The sequence below is a fragment of the Pantherophis guttatus genome, chromosome 2 (genome assembly GCF_059756535.1).
Source record: "Pantherophis guttatus breed Tessera chromosome 2, ASM5975653v1, whole genome shotgun sequence".
NCBI lineage: Eukaryota > Metazoa > Chordata > Lepidosauria > Squamata > Colubridae > Pantherophis > Pantherophis guttatus.
The window spans coordinates 203,688,971-203,712,964 of record NC_142064.1 but is presented as its reverse complement, the minus strand read 5'-3'; the positions used below and the strand labels follow the sequence as shown (position 1 = coordinate 203,712,964).

The 23,994-nt window shown below is 39.8% G+C and overlaps 1 protein-coding gene and 1 non-coding gene across 3 annotated transcripts in view; one reads left to right on the top strand and one right to left on the bottom strand.

Annotated features, from left to right (window-relative positions):
• Nucleotides 1–23,703, bottom strand: part of HRH2 (histamine receptor H2) — a 48,045-nt gene extending 24,342 nt beyond the window's left edge. The window contains exon 1 of one of the 2 annotated variants that reach the window (XR_015732594.1): nucleotides 23,483–23,609. The gene's annotated coding sequence lies outside the window, so the exon portion shown is untranslated. Of the gene's footprint in view, nucleotides 1–23,482 lie in introns of both variants that reach the window. The other variant, XM_034401353.2, reaches the window with a different exon arrangement.
• Nucleotides 9,667–9,727, top strand: LOC148115493 (small nucleolar RNA SNORD36). Its single transcript, XR_015732842.1, has one exon. It is a non-coding gene; the product is annotated as a small nucleolar RNA SNORD36 (small nucleolar RNA).
• Nucleotides 23,704–23,994: the final 291 nt, after the last annotated feature.

The window sequence follows — 23,994 nt, the reverse complement described above, 5'->3', positions numbered from 1 at the left end:
TTTCTTACCCTTCAACAGTACTGTGCACAGCTTTGGTTCAAGGTTCAAGGTCTCCATTCCATCCCTATCTCCATATGTTCTTCCTTTTCCATTTCTACAAACCTCAGTATGCAATCTGTGTTGCCCTGTTACTACTACTATTGCTACTACATATGATCTATGTAAAAGTCCGTCCTTCCTTCCTTCCTTCCTTCCTTCCTTCCTTCCTTCCTTCCTTTCCTTCCTTCCTTCCTTCCTTCCTTCCTTCCTTCCTTCCTTCCTTCCTTCCTTCTAGATAATATTCATGTAGCTACTATATTAGTCCAAAATTAATGGTTAACCCCACTCCATATTTTAGAAGCCTTCAGAACTCCTCTGCAAACAATTAAATTGTTTCAGTGTCTACCAAAGCTAGAAACTGTTTTGACATGCATCGGTGAGGTTGCTATTAGTGATTGTTATAGTTAATATAAGACCTCAAAGCTAGTTTTTTTGTTTGATGGAGTGAGATTCCCCCCTCCCCACAGAATAATAAGGATCAATTGGCAGCTTCACATAAAGCAGGGTTTAAGATTGCTAAACCTTAAACCTAGTTTAAACAAATGATAATGGTATAACCCAAGCAAATAAGTCCTATTATGGTTTATATAAAGGCTAAGAATGCCTGGCTGGCTACAGTGTGCTATAAATTATCAAAATATTTTTTAGCTTAAACTAACCTGGGTTTCTGCCACTGTAATGGCAGCTTCCCTGAGATGTTTAAACAAAACAACAATGTCTTTGTTTAGCTCTTGAACAGGTAAGGTGAGGAGAAATCATGCAGCAGAAAGCAGGGTTGGTGGACAGCTTCCCAAATGGGGTGCTGTCAGTTCTTTGGTTCGCTTGTCTGGTGATGGGAGCTGCACAATCCATGCTTCGTCTCTCCTGCTTCTGAATTGTAGTAAAGTTTGGCTCCTGTTCCTTTGCCCTTCTAAATGGGCTGCTTGCCATGTAGTTAAAGTCAAGAAATAATAATAATAATAATAATAATAATAATAATAATAATAATAATCCCCTCCGAGGAGCTCTACCTTGTCATGATGGAGGGGCTTGCGTGCTCTAGTGATCCTAAGGGCTATGCTGAACAGGTGCAACCATATCAGACAGACCTTAGGTGAAGGGCCAGACAAAATCTGCTCCACAACCCATTCAAACATGGTGAATACAGAAAAAATGAAATTTATGCCGGCTGAACCGTCGCCCGGATTAACAAGGGTTCCGTTGGATGCTATGGCTCCTGGGCATTCTACGCAAAATGAGTTACAGGGCTCAACTCCCTCTGCTAGGCAACCAGGGCATAGAGCTGACAAGCTACTGGAAGAAAAACCCAAAAAGCGAAAAATCTGGACCAGGGAAGAAAACACCTCTATTATGAAAGCTTACTATCAGTCTGAGCCAGCAAAACATGGATTTCAAAAAAGAATGTATCAGATTTGGAAGATGAACCATACGGACTGTGACACCAGTGAACAAAGGTTAATGGACCAATGACTTGTAATCCTAAACCACAAATTTTTCACTATAGAAGAATTAATAGCAATAGAAGAGAAAGCAATTAATGATCTGAGTACATCAACAAAGAAGAGTAACATCAAGAATGATTTCCAGACTCAAAAGCAAATGGAGGAAGAAAGGGAAGAAGAGGATACTGAAATGGATGAAGATGAAGAACAAGGAAGCACTAAAGAACAAACACCAACAGATAGTGCTCAATTAGCTGGAAAAATAAAGCACCAAATGGAAGATGCTGAAAGAACACGTTTGCCAAAGCTGAACCAAGTGAACCAGAAAGAATTGAAAAATGTACTAAAAAAGGTCAATGAGGCTATGCAAACTATTCGAACCACTACATTAGCCGAAACAAACCAACTGATGTATGCAGCAGCCGTCATAACCACCAAAGAACTGGGGTTGAAAATACAAAAGAACCAAAGAGGCAAGAAGGGGAAGCCTAAGTGGAAAATTTGGTTAGAATTGAAGATCAAAAAAGTACGTGGAGATTTTGAGCAACTTGAAGAACCTAAGGCAAGGTCAGCTAAAGAACAAGCAGATCAAAAGCAGCCTGGAAGCAAGATACGATCTGAGGAATAAGGAGATTGCGGTAGTAATTGAAGAGCTGAAGCAGAGGGTTGTTGCCATCGCTGAAAAGATTAAAAGGTATGAAAACCGAGTAACTCAGTTCAAGGAAAACTCACAGTTCAGAGCAAATCAGCACCAGTTTTATAAGAGTTTAGAAAATGGAAACGGAGTAACAACAAATGAAAAGCCTGATAAAGAGAAAGCTCTGAAATTCTGGAAGAATTTGTGGGAAAACAACAAGAAGCACAACAGAAATGCAAAATGGATCAAACAGGTTGAGGACTCTATTAAAGTGCATAAAATGGAAGACGTGAAAATAACAAAAGCAATAGTGCAAAGACAGTCAAGAAAAGTGAAGAACTGGAGTGCACCTGGACCGGATGAGCTGCATGGCTTCTGGTTAAAGGCACTTACAAGTCTGCACAAAAGATTGGCAACCCAGATGAACCAGATCCTAAAAACACCTGAAAATGATGAATGGATGACAACCGGAAGGACATTTTTGATCCAAAAAGATAAAGAAAAAGGAAAGGACCCTGGAAACTATAGGCTAATCACCTGTTTGCCAACAACATACAAGCTTCTTACTGGTATCATTGCAAACCAAATCTATGGATACCTGGAAAGAAATAACTTGCTTCCTGTAGAACAGAAAGGATGCTGCAAAAACTCAAGAGGAACAAAGGATCAATTGCTGATCGACAAGCTAATCCTAAAGAACTCAAAGAAAAGACGAACCAACCTGTTCATGGCTTGGATAGACTATAAGAAAGCATTTGATTCAGTTCCCCATAGCTGGATCAAGAAATGCCTGGAAATATTAGGCATCAGCAACAACATACAAAAATTCATGGAATCTTCAATGAACTTCTGGAAAACGAAACTTATGGCTAATGAAGAAGAACTGGGTGAAGTTGAAATTAAATGAGGCATTTTCCAGGGCGATTCCATTTCACCCCTACTTTTTATACTCTCAATGCTACCACTGACAATCATTTTGAAGAAGATGAACTGTGGATACGAACTTGCAAAGAAAGGACTGAAAATCTCGCACTTGATGTACATGGATGATTTGAAGCTGTTTGGTAAAACAAAAGCTGAACTGAATTTATTAATTGAAAACACAAAAGAATTCAGCCAAGACATTGGTATGCAGTTTGGAATTGACAAATGTGCAACAATAGCAACCAAAGCAGGCAAGATCATAGAAGAGGATGGAATAGAACTAGAAAATGAAGAAATGATAAAGGCAGTAAAATCAGAAGAAGGCTACAAGTACTTGGGGATTTTAGAAGCCTCTGACTTAATGCATAATAAAGTCAAGGAATTAATTTCAGCGAAGTACATTCGGCGAATTAGTAAGATATTAATGTCCAAATTGAGTGGAGGAAACATCATAAAAGCCATAAATACCTGGGCTATACCTGTGATTAGATACTCTGCAGGAATAATTGACTGGACCCAGATGGAGTTAGACAATTTGGACAGAAAAACAAGGAAGCTTATGACAATGAATCATGCCTTGCACCCTAAAAGTGATGTTGACCGATTATATTTACCAAGAGCAGAGGGTGGTCGAGGACTCGTACAAGTAAAGCAGACTGTGGAAGAAGAAAAATGCAGCTTGAATGATTACATCCAGAAAAGTGAAGAACCAATGATAAAGGAAGTAAATAAAGGAGACCTTTTAAAGACAACTAAAACAAAAGCAGAATATAAGAAAGAAGTAATTGAGCAGCGAGCTGAAAATTGGAAACACAAAGTCTGCATGGCCAATACTTGAAAAGTATTGAAGGCAAAGCTGACCAGAAACTAACTTGGAACTGGTTAAGATCAGGAGTACTGAAAAAAGAAACAGAAAGCTTTATTTTGGCAGCTCAAGAACAAGCCCTAGCCACAAACTGCATGAAGGCAAAAATTCAACATGTTACCACCAACAGCAAATGCCGCCTCTGCAATGAGAAAGATGAAACAGTCGACCACCTGATCAGTGGGTGCAGCAAAATTTCACAAACTGACTACCTACAACGCCATGACCATGTTGCTAAGATCATTCACTGGAAATTGTGCCAGAAGTTTGGATTTGAGTACAGCAAAAACCACTGGGAACATCAGGTTGAGAAAGTTTTAGAGAATGAGAAACTCAAGATCTTGTGGGACTTTAGGATTCAGACTGACAGGCACTTGGTCCACAACACACCTGACATAACAATAGTTGAAAAGAAAAAAGTATGGTTCATTGATATTGCAATACATGGTGATGCACGGATTGAAGATAAGCAGCAAGAAAAAATCACAAAGTACCGGGATTTGCAAATTGAAGTTGAGCAACTGTGGAAAAAGAAATCGTGTGTTGTCCCGATTGTAATTGGAGCCCTTGGAGCAATACCCAAAGGGCTACCCCGCTATTTAGAAATTCTAAATTTGCCGGACTTGAACATTTTGACTCTACAAAAAACCACCTTACTCGGAACAGCTTACATCCTCCGACGATACCTTAACAGTTCCTAGGTCCTTGGTTAGGACTCGAGCTGCTGAGCTATTAACCAGCCTCAAAGGCTGTGAATCTCACTAAAGATTAAATAATAATAATAATAATAATAATAATAATAATAATAATAATAATAATAATAATAATTTTATTTCTATACTGCCCTTCTCCCGAAGGACTCAGGGCGGTATACAGCCTATTAAAACACAAACATATATGGATATCAATTAAAAAATAATTAAAATTATTAAATAATTTCAGCCTGAATTAAAACCCAAAAATTTAAAACACCCAATTTAAAATCATTTACTCTGATAGCCCGGCCTGGCGGAACAGCAGGGTCTTGAGGGCATAGCGAAATACACAGAGGTCGGAGATCTTGTGCAATTCCAGGGGCAGTTCATTCCATAGGGCAAGAGCTCCCACAGAGAAGGCCCTCCCCCTGGGTCACCAGCCGACATGCCTTGGCCGATGGCACCCTGAGGAGCCCCTCTCTGTGGGAGTGGACTGGCCGGTGGGAGGCTACTGATGGCAGAAGTCGGTCTCAAAGGTACCCGGGTCCTATGCCATGGAGCGCTTTAAAGGATTCAACACCTTGAATCGCACCCAGAAGACCATTGGGAGCCAGTGCAGCTCGCGCAGGAGAGGTGTCACGTGGGCACAACAAGTCGCACCCATAACCCCGTGCGGACGCATTCTGGACCAGTTGGAGCCTCTGAGTGCTCTTCAAGGGGAGCCCCATGTAGAGAGCATTACAATAGTCCAGCCAGGAGGTGACCAGGGCGTGAGTGACGGTGCGCAAGGCGTCCTGGTCCAGAAAGGGTCGCAACTGGCGAATCAGGCGAACCTGATAAAAAGCCTCCCTGGCCCACGGCCATCATATGCTCTTCTAAAGACAGCCTTGCATCCAGGAGGACACCCAGATTATGAGCCCTCTCTGTGGGGGGCAAAGATTCACCCCCAATAGTCAGCGATGGCACCAGCTGACTATATTGGGATGCCGGGAGCCACAGCCACTCGGTCTTGGCAGGGTTGAGTCTGACCTATTTCTCCCCATCCAGACCCGCACGGCCTCCAGGCAGCGAGACATCACATCAAGGGCATCATTGTCACCCCTTTGAATTAATCAATGTCACCCCTTTGAATTAATTGGGATCTGTGTAAGGAATATCAAATCCCAAATGGCCTGGAAGCATTGTAGCTCCCAATGTTCTCTTCCTCATCTCCTCCCAACTTTACTGATCTGGAAAAAGCCAGGTGAAAACTAACATACAGCCAAAACTAGGACATTGTATGTGACAAAGAAATACAAAAATATTTGCTTTATAAGAGTTGAAAGCCACTTTTTTTTCTTTTTGGTGCCTTCAAGTCAGTGTTGACTCCTGGCAACTGCCTAAAGAAGTCCTTGCCGTTTTTGTGGCAAGATATCAGAAGTGGTTTGCCATTGACTGCTTCCCAGGGCTGAGTGAGAGTAACTGGCTCAAGGTCACCCAGCTGGTTTTATACATAAGATGGACTAAAAGTCACAGTTTACTGGTTTTTATAGCCTGTTGCTTAATCACTACAACAAACTGATACCAAACTGAAAGCCACTTTGCTGCTGCAGAAACATTCCTTTATTACAATGCAATAGTATCTGAGCCAATCAAATGCTCTAGAAATCTTCCAAGACTGAACAGTTTGCATAATTAAAAACAGGTGAAATTGGCATCAAATGGGAACATGACTTGCAAGTGAACGTTGAGAAAAGTTTGTCTTTCCTTTTCAGAATATAATTAAATTCCAATCTTACTCAGAAACTGACCTTTCTGTGATGTTTGTCCAGGCCTCCAATAACAACATGAACATGGGATGAAAAAAGGACTGAGTTATTTTCCTCTCTTTTTCTTTCTTTTACATAGCCACCCGTCTTATGTCGAACTCTGCGTGCAAGTCTATTAAAAACTATAAATGTTAAAAACCTGGCAACAAAATGCTTTCTTTTGGCATTTCAGAAGAAAAAGTACACTGCTAGTTTTGAATTGTAATTCATGTACTGTGTTAGGTAGCTGCCAAACATATTGTTAAAGACAGACTGCATTTGAAAATTAAGGCTCCATCCTCTTTTGGCAGAGATAAAGAGAAGCCTCCCCCCACCTCTTTTTTTTTAATTAAATTTTTTTTATTAGAGAAGCCTCTCTTGATTGACACTCAGGCATGAGATTTTTCAAGCAAAAAGATGGTAGTGAATTGTTTTCTTTCACTCTTAATTTTGATAAAATTACCCACATTGCTTGAGGGTGAGGCCACAGAAGTAGTTCACAAGTTTTATCTTCAGCTGCTTGTGTATGTGTGTGACCTTCAAGTCAGTATTGATTTCTGGCAATTGCTTGGACTAGTCCTTGCAGTTTCCTTGGCAAGATTTTGGAAGTGGTTTGCCACTACCTGCTTCCCAGGGATGAGAGAGAGAGAGATACTGGCCGAAGATCACCCAGCTGACTTTCATGCCTAGAAGTTACAGCCACTCGGTTTCTACCTTAATGCCTTAATCATTATACCTAACCAGCTCACCTAATGATTTTAGTTTATCTATTATCTAATGCACATATCACCTAATTACTATGATGTAGAGTTGACTTTGAATTGGGAAGCAAGAGACTAAGTACCTTTCTCAAATGTTCAGCTAAAGTGTTATTCATCCATCCTTGAATGGACAGAAAACTCTGAATTTGCAGTCCCTGTGACTGATCTCCTTCCTACATTTTTGGCCTCTCTTCCCACTCACTACAGGCACTTGACTTGAATAGGTGATAAAGCCTAAGAGATTTTATATCTCTTGAAGCTGTTTTTCAAAGGTGTTAGAGTAAAGGAGAGGGGAGAGATCATTTAGAGTTGTACAAATTCAAAAGATTAATTACATTTATATCACTTGTAGGTTGGGAGTGAGATGAAGGCATGAACTCCATGGAGACCCAGCTGAAAAAAAAAAAGGTTGCCAGGGCATGTTTGTGCCATGCCATGTCTAGAGACAAGTGGGGGCAAGTCTTAATTCTTGAGACCCTGGAATGATGTATAATTTCAACAGCCATGCTCATCATACCCTGCATTTAGCATAATCACTGAGAGATCCTGTCCCTCTTGGATTAAAACTGAATATAGTGCATTATATTTGCATTCTAAAAATCACTGTATCTTCTTCATCCTCTTCTCAGTCCCAGAAGGAGAAAGGAAAATAGTGAACTTTTTGGAAGATCGGCCATTTTAAAGTGAAACTTTCTTCCCCCCCCCCCATTATATTAAATGTCTAAAGAAGGGAATTTCCAGGAATGAGGGGAAGAAATATTCTTGCCATCCAGGAAACTCTGTCAAGTTTCCCGCTCAATTGAGTAAGATGTCTTTTTTCAGAAAAAGTTACAAACTTTACTATTTTTAGAGCTTTGTCTGTACATGCATTCATGGCATGTACATCCTGAAAGAGCTCAAAAAAGTCAAGATGATGCCTGCACTTGTTGTGATCAAACCCACCCATTTTGATGCTTGGGCATAGCCACCAACTTGACTTTTTAAACATCCCTATGGCTGTTCTTGACCAACAGTTCCACATTACAAAGCTCCGGATATATGTACAACTTGGATGTACGTAATACGTGAACATTGTAAAAATAGCATGCAGGACCTGTGTAGGTCAAAGCATGCTTTTCCATGTTGCACTGGGAAAAGGGAAAACGTTATTTCTGAACAAGTTTTTTTAAAGATTGTAGCCTAAAATATCTTGAAATTATTTTTCACATAGACTAGATTCTGTTTACAAAACTATTGTATCTAGTTTATAAATCAGTGATTAGTGGGACCTGCAAGGTAAATAGAAATATTCTGAAGATGTACCAGCAGAGATCCTTTTTTACAAACCATTTAGGAGTGTCTAAAGAAACAGAGCAGTTAATAATGTAATATCTATTAGATTAATTTGCTGATCAATTAGATTGCTAAACCAAAAAAAAATGTATTTACAAAAATAAATGGAATGACCTGTGCAATAAACAGGTTATCTCTGGATGAGGCTTCTGCACTAGTGCAAAACAGGCTCCAGACCTAGCTGATTAAATGCTGTCTGCTTGTGTTGAGAGCCAATTACTTTCTCCCCCCGACTCTGCTCTTTTATTTGATGCAGGTGCAAATCTGGGGTTTTTTTTTTTTCTGGAACTATCAAGTGTAGACAGTTCATTCTCCAGTTGGCAGGAAATGTCCTACCTTCCTGCCTCTTTGCTCAAGCAACTGACTCACAGTTATGGATCAGCACAAGCAAACCAGCTAATCAGTGGTGGTATTGATGTTAAAGGCTCAGGTATGGATGCAGGTGTTATTCCCTGCCCTGTCAGCACTTGTTTGGGATGCTTTTGCATGTAATTTTTTGCACATAGGGGAAGCATGCTAAATCTGTAATCAGGGAAACTCAAACTGCACTAAAAGATGGGGTGAAGCAGCAGAAAGTGGGCAAGTTTGGGCAGTATCCTTATGCCTGTCATCCAGAGGTGGTATTCAGCAGGATCTCACCAGTTCTGGGGAACTGGTAGCGGAAATTTTGAGTAGTTTGGAGAACTGGTAAATATCACCTCTGGATGACAGGCATAATCAGGAGGAAATGGGGATTTTGCAGTAACCTTCCCCTGGAGTAGGGAGTAAATGGAGATTTTACAGTTTCCTTCCCCAGCCATGCCCATCAAGCCACACCCATCAAGCCATGCCACACCCACCAAGCCACGCTGACAGAACCAGTAGTAAAAAATTTTGAATCTCACCACTGCTGTCATCTGTTCGGGTTATCAGCTATTTGTGCTGATCCAGGCAGTTAAAAAACTTCCTTTTCCTCTAAACCTGCCACCTCTCCAATTTGGGCAGCTGATCCCTGGACTAGGAGGTTTGGCCAAGGACACAAGGGGCAAGTTCTGACAGATGGTTAGGCCCAGAGGTCTAGGCATGTGTCATGATCATTACTAATGATAGCAGTTTGTGATGGCTGATGCCATGGGGAAAGGGCAGCCTTCTTTACATTGGAAATGAGAAATGTCTTCACCAACTGCAAGCCAGTCAGAGGCAATTGGAATTGATGATTTTTTTCTATTGATTTATAAGTGGTGAAGAGCATTTTAACTGAGCCATGGAAAAGAACCCAATTTTACCCTTGCAGGTTTCCTCTGGGCAATTGTACTTAATTGCAAGAATCTGCAAATAAGCAACAAGGCAGCCTAGATTCATTCTGCAGCTTCATTTAAAAAAGCAGCTTCTAGAGAGGTTCTGTATTACTTAGGAATTCCTTCTCCTTCCATTTGCTAGAGCAGCATGCAACCAATCTTATTGATATTGGGAAGTGCATCTGATTGCAAAGCGGCCAATATCGTATTATTACACCTCCAGATACTTTTAAGTGCAGTGAAGTGATGGCATTAAGTATTTTGAGTGTTTCCCTTTTTAAAATAAACTTTCCTCTCTTGCACAGTCTCCTTGTACAACAGCATGTTTGTGGGTGGGAAAGAACTGAGTTGAAAATGTATTTATTATTTTTTCATGGGAGTTTGAGATTACGATTGCTTTGGTTTATCCAGAAACTGCAGGAGGAGAGAGGTTGGGATAATTGTGAAATGGCATAGTTTGCATTCTTGTAGAAACATCCCAGAAAAAAATGCTAACATTGCTTCTAAAAAAAAACTCTACATGGATGTGTCTATGAAGTTACCAGGAACCAAGCTCAACTTAAAGCAATCTTTAGTGAATTGATCAGTTGGAGGTATGGGGCTCCAATTGTCAGATGGGGATCTCAGCATATTCCTCTTTTCTGAACATCTGTGATTTCAGAAAAGAGGAAGTAGAAGAAGTAATTTTCAAACTGCCTTTAGTGAAAGAAAGGGTAATGTAGAAGAACAGGTGAAAGTTCTTGTGACCCATTCATAATGTTTTGCATCATCTTGTGTGATGGCCATACATTATAAACTTTCATTAATCTCCCAAATATCTCACATTGGGCTATCAGGTTGAAAAGATTGCTGATTGCTGATTTTAGAGAGAGTTTTCTTAGGCTATATAATATTGTGATTTCTCCCTCTCGAAACGATGTAATCTTGTCACCAAAAGAATGTTGGTGGGGTAAGGGTGGAGGTTGGAGAAGGATAAAAAGGGTATGGGATGAAGATCTAGTAGATCCTGGCCCAACCTTTTCCAACATTCCAACTCATAGTGGGATTTAAACCAGTCATTTAGCTGGTCTAATTATTTTCTTTCCTATTGCTTACAATCAAAGGGAAGCTTGATCAAGAACAGAACTATCTTGACAGAGAATGAAGAGATGAAAGGGCTTTCCATCATGATATCTCCTGCCAGTCATAGCCAAAGTGGTGATGATAGAATGTACCTTCATCATATGAGTAGAGTTTCTATTAGCGTGAAGGAGATACCTGAGAAATATCAGATATTATCAGATATTATCAAACCGAAGAAATCTCAACGTTTTGGCAAACATCCTTAACTTCTTTTAAAAATATAAATTGAGTTCTATTTAAACTACTCCTACTCATTAACCCAGAAAGGCATAAGATTACCATTTGAATAATATATCTTGATTGCCATAATAAAAGGAAATTCTGCAATAGTTTATTCCTTAGATTACTCATATAAGCATTTTTCTCCATCTGTTGCCCTTTACATCACAAGTCCTTCAACTAAGAGACTAGGGGAAATGTATTTCCCAAAATGTCTAAAAGACATAGCACAAAAAGATTACTCTCATATATTCTCTATTTCTTGTTTGTAGCATACATTGGAGCAGACAGAATGGTGTTAGTCCTCATTCTCATCTACCGTGGTTTGTTCCAAACACTGAGAAGTGCTATCAGAGTTGGAGCTTTAGGATTTGCTGAAATCATTAGGATAAAAGAAATTGGACTATCTAGCTTTCCAGACTAGAAAAAAAGGCAGGGGTGGGTTTGGTTATATGATAGTCTAGGACAGATAGTAGGCCATAGGGACTCAGTGCCCAGTCATAATTCCACTTCAACTTCAGTCCCCATCTTTTGTCAAATGTAAGCTCTCTTCCTAATGCTGAGAACAACCAACCAGTGGAACTGCTGGCCTTCAGAAGTTGTGGGTGCTCTATCACTGGAGGCTTTTAAGAAGAGTCTGGACAGCTACTTGTCTGGAATTATATATGGCAGTGATGGCTAACCATTTTGCCATCATGTGCCAGGAACGGTGTGTGTGTGTCATATGCGCGCATGCCCACACCCATAATTCTATGTGCCCTGCCCCCATGCATGCGCACACGACCCCACCCGTTCTCCCCGCTCCTGGCACGCAATGGCACAGTACGCCTGTGTTTTGCTCTCCCCAGCCACCAGAGCCTTTCTAGGAGTCTGGGGAGGGTGAAAACGGTCCGACCGGAAGTTGGGAAATGGGTTGTTTCTGGCCTCCAGAGGGCTTCCGGGGATGGGGGGTGGGGAAGGTCGTTTTTGCCCTCCCCAGACTCCTAGAAAGGCTCTGGAGGCTGGGTGAGAGAGAAAAATTGGGCGTTCCCCACCACCCCCACCCCCAAGGCCCTCCGGAGGCAAGAAACAGTCTGCATGCACAAGAGCTGAGCTCGTGTGCCCACCGATATGGCAATGCGTGCCACCTGTGGCATATGTGCCATAGGTTCGCCATCACGGATATAGGGTCTCCGACTTGAGCAGGGGGTTGGATGAGAAGACTTCCAAGGTCCCTTCTGACTCTGCTATTCTGTTTTCTAACTTTCCTGCAATCTCCTGGCTCCATGCTATTGTGATCTATTTTATGCATGGTGAAAAAACAATGGCTATAAGGTATTTCCTCCCCCCCCCCCGCCCCCCCCGTGAATCAAAGGAAGTAACAGATTTTTCTTTTTCTCAGTTAGAGCTGACTTCCCACTTTTTCAACTTCCTGCTCAAGTCTCTGCAGCCTGTTATCCTTGGGGAATCATTGTGGCTTCCCATGCTCTCAATCTCAGCTTCGCTTTTGGCTCTCTGTCAAAAGACTTTTTTTTTTCCTCTTTGGAGCCCTTGTCTGAGGGCCATGTGTGTTTTCTTTAGGTATTCTGCCTGAGAACTGTGCTATGCTATTTGACCTTGTACATATGTATGGCTCTTAAACAGTGGCTGGATACACCATATTCATGAATCTTCTTCAGTGGCGACTATTATGTCTGTATTGATTTGGCCACTGGGAAAAGAAATGAGTTGGGGCATACATATAGTTGCATACATCAAGGCATATTTCTTTCCCAAATGACAAATCCATATTTAGATTTAAGAGGCTTATTTTAATCATTCTTAATTATTTTTTAAAAAAATCTTTTTACTTTTTATCGAAAGATAGAAATCAGTACTTTCAATAATTGCACAGCTCATGGCAGAAGGTGTTATTATCTATATGGTATTTGGATTTCTCAATCATTTTTGTAAGAATGACAAAATAAATTATTCTTCCTGAGGTTTACTTTCTAGACCAGCAGCAATGATTTGTGTTTTTAACCACTGAACTGAGTAATTGGAAAAATTCAATGAAATAATTATCTGAAATAATTTTCTTCTAAGAACCTTTGGCTCGAATTTTTAATTCCTTTTGTTTTCTGCTGGACTCAGCAATCCCTACATTTTCTGAAAATGATCAGAAGCTTAGAGAAACCTGGGGTAAGATTAGCATAGTGAAGTTGGTGGAGTTGTATTTAATCATGTAGAGAGGAACATGGATTGAGTGCTAATAGAAGCAAGATTTTTCTATTAAATTCAGGCATGGGAATGTATAAAATCTCTGAGTCTCCCGAAGTAGAGGTGCAGGTATCTGCTGATTCAGATAGACCAAAATCAATGTTTCACTGGTTGATGTTGGGCAAAATAGGATATTCCTAGGGCAGTGGTCTGCAACCTTAAACACTCAAAGAACCATTTGGATCAGTTTCCCACAGAAAAGAAAATATCGGGAGCCACAAAGACCAGTCTGGCACTCAGCGGAATGATGCACTTGTTTTAGGCAGGATGTATTGTGGGGCATCATACCATCATACCTTTAACCACCTTCTTATCATAACTCAAGTTCAACAGAGGATACTGTTTTGTCATCAGCGTTGTAAGATTCAGTGTGCATTTGGTCAGATTATATACATGAAATAAAAAAGAGGATCTTCTATATTTGTTTCTTAGATTTATATCTTACCTCTCCTACAAATGCTCTGAGCAGCACAATGTAAGAAAACAAACTAATAATTTTGGACATTCTTTATATTTGGATTAAGGAGAACGTGGGTGGAAAACTCACAAAGGCTTTTACATATGCAAAAATACTTCTAAAATCCTGAATTTAAATGGGAGATTGTATTAAACATAACTTCTGTCCCCCCTCACCAAAAATAGAGCTGGAAAAAAGGCAAAAGAAGGCAACCAAAATGATGAGGGGTTCCAAACAGCTATTTTAGAATGAAAGGCTCCAATGTTCCTGATCTTTAATCGGGGAGTGGGGAGCAAATGAAGGGGGACATGACTTTAAATCCAACATGGAATGGAGATATGTGTAGAGACATACTTTTTTCATTGAATCAAAATATCAGGAACATGGGCCAGCCAACAAAGCTGATTAGAGATGAAAGAAAATATTCTTCACATAGAACATTATTTTGCTACCGATGTGATGGTCACTACCTTGGATCATCCAAGTTGGATGGCTTTAAAAGGTGTTTGATAAATCCATGAAAGGTAGGACTATCAAGGGCAATGGGTTTTGAAGATTCAATGTTATTTTCAGGTTGGGGGGAGCATGCCTGAAATTGCACATTCAGTGGCAACAAACAATGGTAGAGAGCGCCATGTTGGATGGCCAATGTGAGAGAGAAAATGCTGGACTGAGATGACTCTTAAATTGGTTCAGCAAAGTTGTTCTTATAGCTGCCCCCCCCCTTTTTGCCAACCTTGTAAATGGTCTGAATGAGTATTTTAATCTTAACTCAAGAGGTTCATAATACAGCTAACTATGCACAGACTTTCACCTTAAGCATTTACCAACCTAATACTGTATTAATTCATCCTTGAAACATGGGCTATATCTCTCCAAAATATTAGCCTACATTTCTGAAACATTATTATAATTGCACTAGTCCTGAACTGATACCAAATAATTTGTTAGAAGATATAATTTTGCCATATTGTACCCACACTCTTGGCTGCCAATTTGCTACATAGCTCCTACAGTATTTGTCTCTTAGGTTGAATAATAGTGACTTTTCTCTTAAAATATAAGTGTAAATGTCACACAATGAGATCATGTATATCCTTACACTGACATCATTATGATTCTAATTATGTGAAATTATATTGCTTGAAGAGGTGAGGTGTAAGGAGGAGGAGAAGGAAAAATACTATATCTGTTCAGAATGAAGTGATTTACTTTAGTCTGTCAATTATCAAAATAAGTTGATTTTACAACTTGCCAAAAGAATATGCCTCCTGTCCAGCATTTCTCTCTAGAGAATATTAACATAGTATTTTCTTCTAAGCGACTGAGAAATGTGTAAAGTGTTATAAATCTTCTGTTTGTAGCCATCCAGAGGTGTTAACATCATAGTGGGGAAGCAGCTTAGAGGTGACAGACAGGAAACAGGAACTCTTGTGTGCAAACATACTGTAGGTTACAGTTTCTTGAAATAGTTTAGTATTAGCCAAGGAGATTTAAAATGCACTATTCAAGGCAGCCCTTTCTATAATCTTGTATTTGTGCCTTCTCCTAATTCATTTTTATGGAATTTTCCGAAGAAAGTCAAAATTTTCAACCTTCTAGATTCTCTCAAGGACTTATAGCAGCCTCATCCAGGCATTCTAACTTTACATTTACCTATATTCCTACACAGCATTTGGGATGAGCTCTGTAACCGCACTCAGCTCTTCCCAATTTTTTTTTTAAAATTTGATTTATATGCCACCCTTCTCCGGAGACTCAGGGCGGCTTACAATGCATTAAGCAATAGCCTTCATTCTTTTGTATATTTTATACAAAGTCAGCTTATTGCCCCCACAAACTGGGTCATCATTTCACCTACCTTAGAAAGGATGGAAGGCTGAGTCAACCTTGAGCCTTGGAGAGATTCGAACCAGCAGAAATTGCAGGCAGCTGTGTTAATGACAGGGTGCACTAAACCACTGTACTATCAAGGCTCTTGCACAATTATAAATCCTGATGATCTGGGATTCTCAGTTGTGTATGGCATTGGAGCTGTATTCACTCAGATGTATCTAGATTGCAATCTTTTTCCTGACCTGCCAATTCAAGCTGGAACGGGAAGGCTTGAGTGGATGGTTGCCATCATAGGTCATCTCAGACTTCAATTACTAAACTTCCCAAAAAAGTAGTACTGAAATGCCGAGTATTGTAACTTTTAGCATAGTCTGGGAAGAATATTCTCAAATTTTCCAGGAATCACTCAAGATTTGTAAATAGCATTTCCTGCAATAGTGCGCCTTGAGTCTTGATAATTGCAACATTCTCATGAGTAAGAGGATATGTTGCACTTCTTTGCTGCTACCCTTCAGTTACCACAGTCAACAAGAAGTGATATAATGTTGCAAGCCTGTTGCTTGCAAAGTGTTCACCCGCAATTAATGCATCCATATTAACTCATATTAACTCATTTCTCATTAAACTATGTGTTTAAACCCCCTGAAAGGTCACATTTTCATACATACTCAAAAATAATTTCATAGATTTTACAAACACACTCCAAAATATATTTTCTTGAAATTCAGGCTGCTTTAAACAAAAATGGCCAAGAGCTGCATGCACAATGGGCAAAGCTTGTGTGTTGTAAAGTTCTGATCTTTTTGTTACCCAGGAGAAAAATGCCAGATCTCTTCAAACAGATCAAACTCCTCTCAAGCATTCCTAGAACATTGTTGGTAAAATTTTGGTTTCTGAAAGCAGCAATTGTATGGAATAGAAGGTCTACTAAGCTACCTTCTTCACTCTGATACTACCTTCACTCTGAATTAGTATCTGACAATAGTAGTAGAGAGAGAGGTGGTGTATAAATTTCATAAATAAATCCTAAGGTATCTGTAAAGGGATTGGTCTGGAGATCTTTGGAGGTGGCAAAGCACAGAGATTACTGTTCTATAAACTGTCTGCGCAATCTAACTTGCAGTGTAATTTACTGAATTCATCTGTTTCTCTGTGTTAGTCTGGCAAAGAGCACTGCCTCATGGCTTGATAAGCAAGCTAATGAACAATGTTTGAAAATTACCAGCCTGATATTTTCAGTTACTGAGAGCAACACCAGATAGGAAAAGGGAGTCTGTTAGGTCATTGTATGCCCATGAATAACATGTTAGAGATGGGCAGCATGTTGGCAGTGAAGGAACTTTTCAGAGGTCACTCATACCCATTCATGCATGTCTGTTCTTTCTGTAGGTCTCTGCCTGTTTCACTCAAGCAGACATTCCTTGTCTGTCTTTGGAACTTCACTTTGCCCTCCCTGTTATTCTGCTGAAGACTTGTTTTTCCCTGCTGCTAACAGTAATTTTTTCCTTTGGCCCAGCTGATCCTTGGTCATTGACAAAACAGCAGGCTCTGAGGTTCCCTAGGCCATGGGCAAAGTGGACATTTCCAGATTGTGGGCCAATGACTGTGTCAGCAACGCTAGTAATCATTACTGTAAAAACAATCATAGCCCTGAGGCACTTTAAAAAGTTAAAGGCCTGTAATCTACTTCACTGAGAAGCACCTGCCACAAAAATCTTTTTGCCTCAATAAAAAGAACACACCACCACAAATCTACAGCATTTTTTTAAAAATTTGATTTATATGCCGCCCTTCTCCGGAGACTCAGGCTTACAATGCATTAAGCAGTAGCCTTCATACTTTTGTATATTTATACAAAGTCAGCTTATTGCCCCCACAAACTGGGTCCTCAATTTACCCACCTTAGAAAGGATGGAAGGCTGAGTCGACCTTGAGCCTGGTGAGATTTGAACTCGCAGTAATTGCAGGCAGCTGGATGTTAAATGCTGCCTTAGGAGGCATTAGCCTCCTATGCCACTCAGGCTCCTGAGCATTTGTTTTTCAGGTATCACAACTCTTCGTTCTTTTTGTTTCAATGGACTAACACAGTTTTCTTCTGGCAGCTGGTATTCTAGATTGTCACTATTTTTTATTTGTGTGTATTTAAACTGTAGTGGTATTCTCATCAGTTCTTTTCATTTCATTGGCCTCATATTCTATTATTTTTTTTCTTCTCTACACCCCTCCATATAATGTTATCTATGACTGAACATTCTACCTCATGCCTCTGACAATGCAGACTTTCATCCAGGAAAGTCCCAAAGGTGCTTTTTCATGAGGCAACTGGACTTTCAACTTGAAAAAGCACCTTGGGATAACCATGACCTGGATGATTGAGAATCTCTACAGACATCCAGGAAAGTGTTCCAAATTAGATATATTAGGCTTATAAAGGTGCCATAAAAATCTTTGATTCTAATCAGGCTGTATGATGTCCTTTGGCATGATCCTCAATGATCCTATCATTGTTGAAAAATGGCATTAAAGCACTGATGTAGAGATGGAATAGTTCCTTTGCCTCATTTCCTTCCCCCAAATTATTATTTTTTTCAGAATGCCATTCTGAAGGTTTACATTTTGCCATCTAATATGCAGGTCTCCCCCCCCCCCACTCCAATGTGGAATTTATGTGAGTAAACTAAATATGCTTTGGGGAATTCTGCAAGTAACAGAAAGGCCCTGTAAGCAGAGGTGGAAAAGTCTGTGCCCCAGCTGTTGCTGAACTCTACTCATGCCAATGAGCCAGGGGAAGCAGGTGCAAGTTCGATGTAGCAAAAATCTAGAGGTTTCAGCTCCTAAATTAGAAAAAAAGTGAGACATAAGAACCATTATGTATTAACAATTCTTCGAAAAAGGCAGGATGTTGCTTTGCTCGCTAGTGGATTGGCATACTTTGCATGCAGAAGGCTGGCCCTGGTCCAATCACTTTTATCTTCCAGTTTGCCTAGAATAAGACTTGCCTGACAAATTCACCCGAGGAGCACTGTGACTCTCAACTGTTCTAAGCTACACTGCTGCACGGCCAGCCTCACTAGGGAGGAAAATTCCTGACATGCTTTTGTGCTATTTCTGTCTATGTGTCTGTCAAAGAGAGAGAAAGAGATACAATAGTACAAGGGTGTCAAACTGGCAGCCGATGGGCTGGATATGTCACGTGCAGGCCATGCCCACCCCAGCTCTGTGTATGGGAAAAACATCACGAAATATCATGATGCCACGAGTTTGACATCCGTGCTGTAGTATAATGAGGTCAAGAGGGATTGCGATCCTGCTGTTTGCAACATTAACACATAAATAAGTGCACCAAGTGTTTATTTTTTTTTAATTTCAGCATTTCTGCTTCATTTTGACCATGCTATGTGTCTCAGTTTGATAAAAATCAAGGTCTGTTTAAGCACAACAGATGTATACAACAGTATATCAAAAACCTTCCTCCAATAACAAGTTAGAGTGTTCCTCATTTGTAGTAGAGTGTACACACCATTATCCTAAAAGTCCTTGTTGGCTTTCCCTAGCTTGCTTCTGCTTTCAGGAACTACAGTCACCTGACTTTCCTCAGAACAATGAATGACAAAGAATAACAGATCACAAAGCTGCCCTTGGATGAGGATGAAATAAGGGGGAAATAGTACTTTAACCACAATGCACTTAAAGGTACCTTAGGCCTGCCTTAATAATTGCCTAAAGACACAGCAAAAAAAAAAAAAAAAAAGATGCTGCTAGTGCCCACTTGGACTGTGATTAGGAGTAAGTGTGTCTATGCTTCATACATCTGCTCCCCCGCTCCCCCCCACAAACACACTGCAAATCAGATGGATGGATGAATTTCTTTAGTAATCCAGGATGCAGACATCTCCTCTTCTCCAGTCTGTCTTTGACACACAAAGCATCTCCAGGATACAATCATTCTACACATCTCTTCTCTCACTGGAATTGAGTGACTTGTTTATTTTTGTCTTCACTCTCAACATTATTTTTGTATGCACTGATTCTGAAATTATGTTTAACTGCCCTCATTGGCTAATGTACATAAACATGTGTATATATCTTTCACCCACACATTATCTATGCAGTCTTCTTTTAAAGTCATCCAGCTATCGTCAATCTACTAACTGGTCAAATGATTATCCAGTCTATTTTTAAAAATATTCACTGAAAGTTTCCACCCATTATTACCATCTGGTGCTTTGGAGAATAAGTCAATCCCCATTTCTTTGTGATAGCCCCTCAAGTAATAAAGGAGCATCGTCATTAACATGCTCTTGATGTTATCCTTCTGTTGATGCAGCCCAGGACTGCATTGGCTTTTTTTTTTTATTTGATTTATATGCCACCCTTCTCCGGAGAGTCAGGGCGGCTTACAATGCACTAAGCAATAGCCTTCATTCTTTTGTATATTTATACAAAGTCAGCTTATTGCCCCCACAACTGGGTCCTCAATTTACCTACCTTAGAAATGATGGAAGGCTGAGTCAACCTTGAGCCTTGGAGAGATTCGAACCAGCAGTAATTGCAGGCATCTGGTCTTAATAACCAGCTTAATAACAGGGTGCCTTAGACCACTGTACTACCAAGGCTCTTATTTTTGCCAGGTGAGGCACATTGCTGGATCATACTTAAGTGGTGGACACCTAAATCTCTCTCACAGTACTGTTGAGCAAGGTACCATTTATTCTGTACCCATGTATCTGGTTTTTCCTATCTAATAGTGTAGGACCTTACTTTTCTTATCACTGAACAGCATCTTGTTGGATAGGGCCCAATGCTCAAGTCTTCAAGATCCTTCTGAATCTTGAGCCTATCTTCCAAAGTGTTAGCAATTCCCCTCAGCTTAGTGTCATCTGCAAATTGAATGAGTTCCCCCTTTATCTCCTCATCTAGATCATCTATGAAGATGTTGAAGAGCACAGGGTCCAAGACAGAACCATGAAGTACCCAACTATATGCTTCTCTCCATGTATATGTAGTTCCATTAAGGACTACATGCTGGATGTGGTTGGCCAGCCAGTTGTGAATCCATCTGGTGGTGATGTTGTCTATCCCACATTTTTCTATCTTATCAAGAAGTAGGTTGTAGTCTACTTTGTCAAATGCCTTACTGAAGCCCAAGTATACTATGTCCATAGCATTTTGCTGTTCTATTAATTTAGTCACTTTATTAAAGAAGGATATAAGATTTGTCTGCCATAATCTGTTTTTAATAAACCCCTGCTGGCTTGTTCATTCTAGGTGGTCACAAATCCACTGCTTGATTATCTTTTCCAGAATTTTCCCAGGTATTAATGTCAAGCTGATTGGCATTGGCATCAGTTATCCTTTTTACATTACTGTACAAATTGATCTCTTCTCCCTCATTCCTCCCATTTCCCTTCACATAATCTAATATAACTCAAGACTAGCTTATTAATAATCAGGCAGGTAGTCTGCTGCTTCATTCATATAATTTATATAGATGGGCAAACTCTTTCTCTGCATGAGCTTGCTCCTTTGAATCTTTCCCACATCCTCCCAACTACAGTAAAAGCTGGAAAGTCTATTTTGAGATGTGTGACACAGAATACAAAAGGACTTTGTTCTTGACAAAATGGCACCACTGTATCAGTCTGAACTTTCCCCACATCTCCACATCAACCCAAATGGATTGCCACTAGTTAAGAAACGAAGAGATCTTTCATCAGGATATGTTCAACAAACCTATTAATGATTTCAGTAACAGATACAATTGGAAAATGCTATCCCTGTTATCTCCCATGGCTCTTAAGTTGGGTGCATTGGGGTATAAAAGCAATCTACCCTGGATTTCAATGTTGTGCACTTCCTTGGAGAGATCGGTAAAAACATAGCACAGACAGGAAGGAATGGCATTGGCTCAAACTCTTGTGTCAAGATGCACATATTTAAAAATGATATGTTTAAAATGCATATAGGCTGCATGTTAGAGAAAATGACTTTCTGTACATTAGGGAGGTTTTCTACAAAAAAGTTGCATCCAGTATTTCATGTATAACAAACCATAACAAATGTGGATATTTTTTCTCTGTTTCTAATGTATAAATGATTTCCTCCTTAGAAGATATTCTCTCTTTCTTGGTCTCACATGTGATTTCCTTCCTTCTGTCAATCAACTTTGAGCAGGATTGCATGATTTTTCAATGCAGTGATTAGTGTGTGTAGTTCCTTTGTAAATCAGCATGCTTCCAGACTGAGATAACTAATGGGAACGATAAAGAAACTGCAGTTGGCAACCAGTGCTTAGTAGTTCCAGCTGAAATAACTTCTCATTTAGATAATCCTACTTTTCATCATCCCCCTTCTACAGCCAGCCCAAATATTTATATTTCAACAACTGCCAACTTCTCACAAATATAATTAAACTCTACATCTTTGACATCCACTTAGAATTAAAAATTAAGACAACATAGCAAAATGATGATAAAAACATATATCACAATTACATAATAGAATTGTAAACGATTTAGAAATGTTATCAAAATTATTTCTTTTCACTGCAACAAGCAGTTATTTATGAGTTTATGGCACAAGAGAAATTAGCAAACATTTCTAAAAAAAAAAAAAGCACGCTCGACAGTAAGAAGTGTATTTTTAGATGCTTTTGAAAATGATGAAATGAATGTATTTGAATTCATTTCAGAAGCTGTCCCTTCCATCATATGATGTTAGGAAACTCATCTATTTTCACTTTTAAATTCTCCTCACTTTAGAGGGAACTCTGAGACTGGAAATTTACTTTGAATAGCCCAACTGATTGGAGCTCGAAGCAGTCAACGGGACAATCCATCCCAAAGCTTTCTTTTCGCAGAGTAATTTACAGCAAGAAGAGAATAATTTTGTTGTGCATATTGTTCCATAATTGAGAATCAGAAATTCTTGCAAGTCTGTTGAAAATCACCTAGAGATCTACTGATGATAGACCCAGATCTGCTTTCTGCCTACCCTTGCTCAAAATTAAAACAAAGAGATTCAGAATAAGTTAGCTGGTGCTAACCACTTCTACCACTAACATTTTAATTCTCAAAATTGCAGAAGAGAGCTTATATTTCTGTGTGCTCTAAAGTAGCACAAGTGTTCTGCTCAAAAATTTGCCCATTTGTTGATATCATTACATCAAAGCTGTCAAATGTCTGAGATGCACTGTCTCCTCTTACCTTCCTCCTACTGTAGTTTTCAAAGGGCCTTCTCATTATTCCCTTCTACTTTCTTCTATGAAAGGAAGATGGCAGTAGAAAATATGGATGTGCAACCTACTAAACAGATCCATTATTCTCTGTCTTGGAATCAGCATTATGGCCAAGTTCAAGGACACCCTGCCAGGAAATTCTCTTAACATGCATCTTCATTGCTGCTAATTTATAACAACTGCTATAACAGATGATGTGCTTCCCAGTAATCCACAGCAAGGTAGTCTGTAAGCCTTTCTTAGGAATCCAAAATATTTCCCATAATTTGTAACATGTACCTGCAGATGTACTTTTCCAAAGAACACTAGTGGCTTGTTCCCTCCCTCCCTTCTTTCCATTTGGGTGGGGAAAAATACTTTTCTCCTGCCTAAACTATGACTTCTGACTTTGGGAACTTTGCTTGGTCAAAAGTTTGCTCACCAGGGTACATGGATTATAATCCCATGGAGTTTGAGGAAATTATGTTTCCTGAAAGGATCTGCTGTACTATTTACCCACAAAATGACAAGCTAAATGCAGGAGCCAGTTCAGAAATTAACTATCTGCCTTACTTCCTATTTAAAAAAAAAAAAGGCATGCATCAATTGGAGATAGGGAAAAGGTATTACGTTACCTGTGCAGAGAAGAGGAGGAATAAAAAAACCCAGCTGTAAGTGATAGTCAGGAGGATTACTTTCTCTCTTTCTCTCTCTCTTTGGCGGTGCCCTTTCTAAGTTCTGTCTCTTTCAGCTGCTGAATTTCTACCGGCAGAGAAGGAAATTCTCCAGGCTGATAGCAAGAGTGATAGCTGCCTCCAATTCTATTCCTACTTCCCTCCCACTTCTCCCCCACCCCCACATGTTATCAAAGCAGCCAATGAGTTGGCTGGCTGATTTTTGCATATGTGAGTCAAGGAAGGAGTGGGCAGAATGAGAATTTTCAAGGGCTGCATTCTCTGTTGCCTTTCCAAGGAAGTGATGTCTGTAGGATCCACCATCATACGAGGCCAGAAAAATCTGCCTAAAATCCCAGAACAACACACTCACAAGAGCAGCTTCTTGTCAAGTATTACACGATGCGCATAGTTGAGAAACAGCAAAAAGACACCCAGTTTGCCCAAAGGCAGGGCCATCTCTTGTCAGACAG